At 44.8% G+C, this 9,528-nt stretch overlaps 1 long non-coding RNA gene across 2 annotated transcripts; it reads right to left on the bottom strand.

Moving 5' to 3' along the window:
- Positions 1-267: 267 nt before the first annotated feature.
- LOC105464665 (uncharacterized) lies at positions 268-4,951 on the bottom strand. Of its 2 annotated transcripts, none has more exons than XR_011613926.1 (3): positions 4,822-4,951; positions 1,865-2,002; positions 268-408 (listed from the first exon to the last, which is right to left on the bottom strand). It is a non-coding gene; the product is annotated as an uncharacterized lncRNA (long non-coding RNA). The 2 variants fall into 2 exon arrangements; XR_011613927.1 differs by having other exon boundaries at positions 270-408; positions 1,845-2,002.
- Between the last annotated feature and the right edge of the window lie 4,577 nt (positions 4,952-9,528).

The raw sequence follows: 9,528 nt of genomic DNA, 5'->3' as shown, positions 1-9,528 counted from the left end.
TTTTCAATTTGAAAGTTGTCACAGAACAAGAGTGAGAGCAGGCTGAGGTTTTTGTCCCACTTCCCCATGTGTGTGTGTCACTGTGAGAAGTGCTGCTGTGCCATATGGCACAGTAATAGTCAGCCTCATCTTCAGACTGGAGCCCAGAGATCAGTAAAAGCCCTGCATTGGCTGAAGCATCTTTGGATCCAGAGAAGCGGCTGGGGACTCCAGAGCCCTGGCCCTTACTTGAGTCTGAGTAGTACCACAGAAGGTACCGGGGAGGACTCCCTGGCTTCTGCTGGTACCAGTATATGCTGTAACTACCAACATTGATGCCACTGCTCAAGGTGCAGCTGAGTCTGGCTGATGCTCCCGGAGATGCTGAGAGGGAGGTTGGCTGGGTCAGCACAGGCTGGGAGAGGGAACCTGCAAACACAAGCATTAATGGGTGATATGGCAGAAAGCAGGCTAAAGTTGTTCAGGGATCTTTGCCAGAATAGTCACAATCAGGCTGGGTGCTGACCCTGGTCTCTGAGGCCTGTTCCTACCTGTGCAGTGAGAGAGGAGCAGGAGGAGGAGAGGAGTCCAGGCCATGGTGGACACAGCCTCTTTCCCTGCAGTGGGACTGGGCTGCCCCAGGCCTCCTTTTCTTCCCACCCTCTGCAGAGGAGGGGCTGCTCATGCAAATGTGTTTCCACCCAGGGACTGCCCAGCCCCTCCCTGAGCCCTGGGGATGCAGCTCAGCTCACTCTGCAGACTGAGCAGGAGGAAGATTTGCTTTTCTTCTTGCAAGGCCCTGGGAGGAAGCACCTGTTGAGACCATACACAGCTCCCTGCTCAGGGAGCTCTGCCAGGCCAGAGGGGACACAGCTGCTGAGTCCCCATTGGTGAACACAGGGCCCAGTCCCAAGGGCTGGATTTCTCTGAGTGAATGGTCCTTACTGAGCAGCCGTGTAGCAAGAACTGGGCAGCTCCACAACATCCAATGCTGGTCCCAGGACACAGACTTTCCCGTGGCTCAGAGACTTCAGAATCCAGCTGGTCTCTGCAGCTCTGCAGTCACTGATAGTGTTCACATATCCATGGTCTGATTACTAGAGACTGCTTCTTTTTTAAAGAGCTAGGGACTCTTTTAAAGGATGGTGAAAATGAGAGTTTTCCAGGAAAACTAAAGGATCCATGATATGTTGAAGGCAGCAATTCAGCAAAAGTTATATATGCAGTGGTTTCGTGTGTTTTATGGAGATTTGACTCAATTTAGTAATGTAGGAAAATTAATAGATTTGGCAGACTTACTTTTATCAGTGAGCAGTGTGACATATTTCTCTATTTTATGAAGTTAGCCATTATCTCCCTAAGTAAAACTTGTCATTGTCTACACAGTTGTGTCATATTTTTTGGTCAAGAATTTGTCCTAGATGTTATACAATTTGTTTGTATTGTGATATGCCACATGTATTTTTTGATGGGATGTTTTCAGTTTATTAGAAAGGTCGGTATGTATTTTTTTCCCTCAAAGTTCTCTTGCAAGTGAGAAGACGAGGGCAGAGACCATCACTTCTCAAAGTAGCCACGTCTACTGTTGTGTAACTGTGCAAACGGCCCCTGGATTTCTAGACTCATAAGGTGCGTTAGTGAAAAATCTAGAATCAGGATCACTCACTTCCCTCAGGCACTCTCTTCTCAGGGCATTCAGAGAGATCCTGCTCTTTCAGATGGGGCAGGGAGGGCACTCCCTGGCTTAAACCCGTTCAGTAACTCCTCATTTTTATAAACCCTGAGCCCTGGGGCCTCGTCAGCCTGCCCTTCACACTGTGGCCCCTGCAGACCCCCACAGCCCAACTCACAGCCCCTCCTCTTACTTCTAGGACTCCGGACTCACTCGCTTCTCTGTCCTGGGAAACCCTGAGCTCCCGTCTTTTCCACGTTCTCCACACCAGCTTCTCCTCTGCCTGTTTGGAGAAGACGGGCTTCTACTTGAAGTCACAGTGTAAGCTTACATTTTGTCCACATTGTACACCTGTTAAAAGCAGAACATAAACATCTCATCACAAACAAGGATATTTCCAACACTGGTTAGCATGGAAATTTTTGAGTCAGAAAACATACTGATAATTTTCTAATGAATTGTTTGTACCCTTCAGCCAACTTTGACCATCATCATTGTGGTTCATGTTGTTTAACTTTTCAACACCTGTTTCCCAGCAACTTACCCCCTTGCTAGGTGATTTCTACAACAGATCAACGAAAAGGTATTTTATCACTGGTACATAAATCAACAAATATATACCTTTGAAATGTTCCCTAATTTTTGCGCATTAAAGCAACAGATTTCAAGGATTCTCACATTAATTGATTTGTTTTTTGATCATCCATATCTAAAGTTAATTTATTGTAATAAGTGGAAAATTGAAGGAAGCACAATGAATGTTAAGATTTGCAGATGCAGGACTCACAGCATTGCATATTGGATTACAATAAAGTACAGATGGCACCTACATTCCTAATTATTTATTGACTTTACCCAGTCCTCCTAGTGCAGAAATATCTCTTCTGTGGACACAGAGCTCATAAACCCATCATTCTTCCTTCAAAAATTTCCTAAGCGAAGCCTATTATAGGACTTCTGGTTGATGAGTTTAATGTTTGAATTGCATTGATCACATGGCTGATTTGAAGCTCTGTAATGAATATTGTGCTGAAGGATTGCTAATGTAAAGTTTCTTAGTTGTATAAACATTACCAGACATTTTTCCAACTCACCCATATTCTGCAGTTTATTTGCTCTCAAGGGATTTCTGTCCCCCGAATTTGCTTTATGATCTACTGGCTTCCTGTGGTTTCTTTAAGCAGGACTGGGAAAGCCCATCACGCCCTCTCCACTTTCTCCACATGAACCCATGGGATCCAGCATCTATGGATTCATGGGAATCAGACCATAAATGAGTGAAAAGAGGCCGTGATGGGCAGCTGCAGAGACCAGCTGAGCTCTCAAGTCCCTGGGCCATGGGGAGATATGTGTGATATATTTGTATTTTCATATTCATATCCTTGTCCTGCTAACCATCCGAAGGAAAATGTTCTCACTTAATATCTTCTGTTGAATGAACTTTGAATCTCAAACACAAAATTTCCAGAATTTTTTAAAAAAATTATTATCTTGACCTCAGATTTGTATCTCTTCCTGGCATTCCAATGTGGGTGAACTCACATATTTAACAAACATGTTTTGAGTCTGTCCTTAGTGCCAGGCAGTGTTATGGGCTCTGTAGCTACAGCAATGACAAGACAGAAAATAGCAGCAACTACAATGAACAATCTCATGGAGCTGAAATCTCAGCAGGGGAAACACAGAGAATAGAGTCACTAGCTGTAAAGAAACATTTTCATGTGGCTGATCCCACCCTGACCAGTTAGTCACCCTGGGATTTAAAGCCTGTTGCTGACAACTGAGAGACCTGCATTTCTATAATTCTGAAGAATGGATTGACTTCTGCAGAACTTGATGGTTTTATTTGACTACGTGTGTTGTAAATAATCCTGTGTAAACAGAATGTGGTCATTCATCTTGGCCTCACAAATGGCTGGGATCTTACTGTAGGTCAGAGGTCAAACAGAGCATTCCCATCCTTCAGAGGAATTCCCCAGGGTAACTAGACAGCTGAGTGTGAGGAGATAGCTTTGTCATCACATAACCTCCCCACTGCTCTGTTTGTGATGGAGAAAGAGTAGCAGAGACACCACAGCCCTGGAAGTCTGCCCTGGGAAGGTGGCAGGGAGGAAGGAAGGTAAAGAGAAGGATGAATAAGGATGCCTGGGTGGGGGCTGGACCTCCTTTCCTTGCCCAGACACAGAATCCTGCCTTTCCACTGCTCTCTAGCTTTTTCATTGACCTTTACCCACCCCTACCCCCCATCACTGAGGAGGCCACAAGGAGTCTGCCCCATAATGACAGCTTGGGAGCCTTTTGCCTGTGCTGGGCCTCAGTCCTCAGACTCCTGCAGCAGCACAGACTGCAAATCAGTGTGCTCCCAAATCAGCTACTTCAGCACTGACACCTCCGCTCTCATGGTTTCTGACAGAGCTCTGGGAGGTTTCATCGTGAGCTTTAACAGCAGCAGCCCCTTGGATGTGTAGGGGATCATCCCACATGCTCTGCAATGCTCTGTCCTGACCCTTGGGGCTTTTGCTCAATAGAAAGTAAACCGATCTCTTTTCAGGTGTGAAGAGTGATGGTTCACATTAATCTTATTGAATAGCAGGGAAGGGCAACAATGAGTGCTGAGTCCTATGAGCTTTCCAGAGAGAAGAGGAGCGTGACACACTCGATCACAGCTACAGGCTGTTTTCAGGTTTCCATCACAAGGACACACTCAGGGCCTCAACCATTCGCCTCTTTCCTCTAGTCCTTCTCACCATGGTGTGGGTCACACACATTCGTCCCTGCTCAGCTGCCACATTACTTGCCAGAGACTTCATCTCTCATGTGTACAAAGCCACCATGTCCTAGCTGGACCGTCTGCCTTCACTCTGTCCCCTCCTTTTTCATTTTCCTTGGAGAAGCTGGACTTTTCCTCCTGAATCTCAAACCAGAGTCTGTGTCTTTCTTCCTTACAACCTCCTAATGGTTTCCTGTTGCTCACCATGTGCTGGCCCACGTCACCTCTTGTATACCTCACAATATGCCCTATTTCCTTTGACTTGTTGGTGCTCACTCTTCTGCGAGGTATTATCCCTGTAAAGACAGGAACCTTGTCTGTCTTCAAAACTCTGTATCCTGAGCCCTCTTCTGAGCCTGGCACATAGTAGGTGTTTAGTGGACAATAAAGATGAACAGACCTTTGCATTAGTTCACATGCCTGAGGCTGACCCAGCTGGATTCTGTCCCTGCTTAACCTGACTCATCTTGTGTCTGTCTCCAGGGAAGTCTGTTCCTGGAATCAAAGACTTTCTGATTTTTTTGAGGCAGTCTGACAATGCTGTTGCTAAGGGCCTCCTCTGGGGGCTGGCACTGAGAGAACAAAGCTGTATTGTCTAGATCACTGTCCCTGAACTGAGTCTTGGGCCCTGGTTAGCGGCAGCACCAAGAAACATCCACGCAAATGGTAAACAGAACAGCTGTCCTGGTTGTGGGTGATGCTGTTGGAAGGTCATGCTCCTAGGAGACCTGGCATGTTCCCATCTCACTTCCCCAGACTGCAGCACTGTTTGGACCTCCAGGGGGCTGTCTGAAGCCAATGGGAGTGATCAGCCTTGTCCTCAGACTGAAGCCCAGAGGTGCGTAGGAAGGCCTCCTTGCAAGACTGGTGGCCTGAGAATCCATCCTGGATCCCTGCACTCAGATATTTACTTCTATGAATCAGCAGTTTGGAGGCACTTCCTGGTCATTGTTGGTACCAGGTCACAATTCCAAGAACCTTATTGGTGCTGCTTGCAGTGTAGGAGACGGTGACTGGTTTAGCCACAGAGAGACAGTGCAGGCTACCAAATGAGCCCTGATTGCCCAGTACTGTGAGAGTCAGGAGAGAGACACGGGGTGAGGGAGATGGCTCAGTGAGCCAGGGGAGCAAAGCAGAGCCCTGGTCCACCTAGTGCCAGTCCCTGACTCCCTGTCTCCAGCCACCTGTGCAGCGACTGAGGAGGGTGAGGAGGAGGGGGTGCAGGCCATGGTGGAGATGTCTCTAGAGCTCTGTTTCCTGAGCCACACAGATTAGGGGGAACAATGCCTCTTCCCTGGCCTCCTTTGGAGGAGGAGACTTAAAGCGAATCTATCCTGACCCCTGACTGTGCCCCTCATATAAGATGCTGAGTCTGGTTTTTCTTTTTGAGGAGCGGGTGGTTGGAAGTCGGGAGACTGTGGCCCATCACTGTCCAGGAAACCTGGAAGGACACAGCTGCTGAACCCAATGAACAGTAAAGGGAAACAAGGAGACCAGTGTCTGATTTGCAAGCTGAGGTCAGCCATGGATTCACTTCCCAGGCTGCCAGAAATCCATGGGTCTCTCTTCCTATTTGATTCCTCACTCAGTCAGCACATGAGGGACAGTGCCGGAGCTTGGGAAGAATCAGCCTACTTGTGTGGTTCACTGGCTTCACTGCAAATGCAGAAACCCCAGGAATCAGGATGAAGTGCTAGCTGAGGTAAAAAAATCAAATAAAAATAAATATATAAAAGAATTAGCCAACTTTGAGCTTCTTCAGAACTAAGGGTATCAGAGAGTTTGAGAACTGCGCTTCTAATACACGCATGAAGATATAGTGTGTAGTTTGAGATATAAATTGTTCCTCATACCTGAATCTATTATGCTCCACCTAACATGAGCAGGAAAGTTTTGTTTCTCTATTTTGTGCACTGGGAAGTCAGGAATCATGTACTCAAGGCTTTCCATTGAAAAGCACAGGCATTTTCTCTGACCTCACAAAATCCACAGAAATGACCCGGAGTGTTTTCATAACATCATATAACATCACTGTGTGACTAGCAAAGAATTGGAATGACCTAAAAGCTAGAATACTTCACTGGCACTCAATTCAAAATACAATGATCAACTATTACAATATTTTATCCTTTTAAACACATGGAACACGACTTACATTAACTTTAAATGACAAGGGCATCAAGGTGCATCAAACCAGAGGAATGAGCACCAGGTTTAATCACCATTGTGCAAATAATAAAAACAGAAATTAAAAAATGCATCCAAATGAAGAAAAGTACGTATTTTGATTGCTTGGGATAAGGTAGTTTAGAAGAGAACTTGGTGATTTTTATTACTTTTTGATTTTATATAATAGGCATGTATTGCTTTGAATGTAACTCAATAAAATAAACTTTAATAACATACAAATGAAGAGTTTATTCTCTTTGCTCTTAGCTCAGAAAGCCCATCATTTGAAGAAGCTTCTTTCTGGAAGGAATGCATTTGGACTCAGCCTTTAGATCTGATCCTGCTGTTTCTGTTTTTTATATATATATACACACACATATATATATATCATTTTCATATATATATAACAATGTTATATATATATATATATATATAAAACAATTAACTTTCACTTTTTCTAATTCAATTACAGCAAATCACTCTCACATTCCCTCCACTTCAGGGCACAAGCAGAGATAGAAATCAATTCAGACCCTTTCCTTCCCCTTTCTACGGCTGCTCCCCATGTAGTCTGTCTTGGGAGCTGGTATGTCTTATCATTTGATCTCCACATCACAAGGGCCTAGGGAGGTTTATGTCTTGGTTCCTTTTATGAGTCTGTCATTGTGCTGAGCACCACTATAGTGCAGCAAGCAGTAATACTCAGCCTCGTCCTCAGGCTGTGAACCTGACAGTATCAGGGCAGCTTTGCCCCCAAGGAGGGAGCCTGAGAACCGAGCAGGAGTCCAGGAGTGTTTGAAGTTTGTATTATAAATCAGTGTTCTGGGGGCTTGGCCAGGCTTCTGCTGGAACCAGTAGGGATAATGACTCCCAGTGACTGCTCCAGCACTGGAGCCACAGGTGAGAGTGACTGTCCCCCCTGGGGACACAGTCAGTGAGGGCTCCTGCGTCACTACAGCCTGAGAATTGGACCCTGAAACAAAAAACAGACACATGTTAGAAATTAGAAGGGGAGACACAAGGATCCCTCCAAAGGCTGGTATTTGAAATCTCTCTTAACCTGGGCAGCAAGTGAGGAGGAACTGGAGGAGGAGCAGAGTCCAGGCCATGGTGCTGGTATTGGAAGGGACCCCTGGCTCCAGAGCTGGGGCTGAATTCTGATGGCTCTTTATCTCCTATTGAGCTCTCCACAGGAAGGGGGTGTGTTGTGTGCTACTGTATGCAAATCTTTACTGCCTTTACCACCACCTAGGTCCACAGCCTTGAGAGGAGCTACCCTGTAAAGGGCCAGCCCAGAGTGGCTGTGTGCTGTGGATTTGCCCTGTGGGAGGAAGCAGCTGCTTTAACATTTACATGAGTCAGTGAGCAACTGTGCAGGGTTCATTAAGTTTGAACCTCTTAAGCTTCTTATAATCAAAGAGACCCAGACCGCCCCCTGGTGGCTTTCCTGGACTGAGAATGCGTGGTCTTACACTTGTTTAACAAATAACTATTGATTTATCTGTGGACATCACCACAATATTTTCCAGGCCAATTCACACCCATTACTTGTCTATTCTTTGCTCATTCCTATTTGTTCTACTTTCTCTTGCTATTGCTGAAATCCTGCCCCTGTGACTATAATTCGATTTTAGTGCTACATGGCGTTCATTGTTATCTGAATGGTTTGAATGGCTAAACAATTGTTTTAATGACCTACTGACTTTTTGAAACTATTTGTGTGCAGTCTCGTATTAAATAAACAGCTGGTTTAAGTAAGAATTTTTAAAATAATTTACTTTAGAGAATTTTTAAAAAGAAAATGACCAAAGGAGGAAGGTTGAAGTTTTATTGTCAATTCAGTGGACCCTCAAGTCATCTATAAGGATGATCAACAGGGTCTGCATAATGATCCCACTCTCACCCACCCCACCACTGAAAAGTCTGGAAACCAAGCCTGGGTGAGCTTTCCTGGTTGGCAATGCTTCCTACATACAATCACACATTGTTGCCAGCAGAATGCAGCATTGCCTATTACTCCACTGGGAGAGGACAACTGGATGCTTGTGCTTGGAATTCTCCTGAACTCTGCTCATGTGCCTCTTCCCTTGAATTACTTTAACTTGTATTATTTTGATGTAGGAAAATTGTATTAATGAATGTCACATTTTTCAGTCAGTTATGTGAGTCCTTCCAGGGAATCATAAGAAGAGAAGGGCTGTTGTTAGCCCTTATCTTACAATCAGCTTCAGAATTGAGTGAGCTCTTTGGAATCTTCAGACCTCCCAGGTTCCAATCTCACATTATTCTTTTCTTTAACTTCAAAACAAGTTTTATTTGGGAAGAGTTTCTTATTTTGTCAAAGCTGCAAGCAAGCTTCTTTCACAATTACACATCTAGAGACCTAGTAGTTTCAGAGATGTCAGTGTTCAAAGGTATGTTTTAAAATCAATAACAAAACCAAACCCACACCAAAAGGCAATCACTTTTTGGTTGGTTTCGAAGGGACAACCACTGATTTCAGATGTTCTCAGAAATAAACTCAGCACTTCCTTGGAAAACGTATAGCAGGGAATCAGTGCCCACAGAGGAAATGTCTTTGACTATGTTAGTTATTTGGACAAGACAATTCACTCCTTATAACATAAAGTAAGATAAAAAGTACCAGCTGGCAAAGTATGCAGCACAGCACCAGTTTTACAGAGGGATTACAAGGTCTTGGATTCAGTCGCTGTTAGCTTATGGCACACAAAATAAGAGCAGTCACTGGAAGTGGAAGAAGAATGATGATGAGCAGGGCATCTCTCACAGTCTCATTCAGCCTTTTAACTTGTTAAATGGATATGCTATGTTCTGTAGCATCTTTGAGAAAACATCTGAGACAGTTCAAAAACAACAGCAACAGAAGCCATTCAGTATTATTCCCCAGAAAGTCCATATTTGAAAAGGAGGGACCTAC

This window comes from Macaca nemestrina, chromosome 15 (genome assembly GCF_043159975.1).
Source record: "Macaca nemestrina isolate mMacNem1 chromosome 15, mMacNem.hap1, whole genome shotgun sequence".
NCBI lineage: Eukaryota > Metazoa > Chordata > Mammalia > Primates > Cercopithecidae > Macaca > Macaca nemestrina.
Note: the sequence above shows the minus strand (reverse complement) of the source record. Positions and strands in the feature narration are given on the sequence as shown.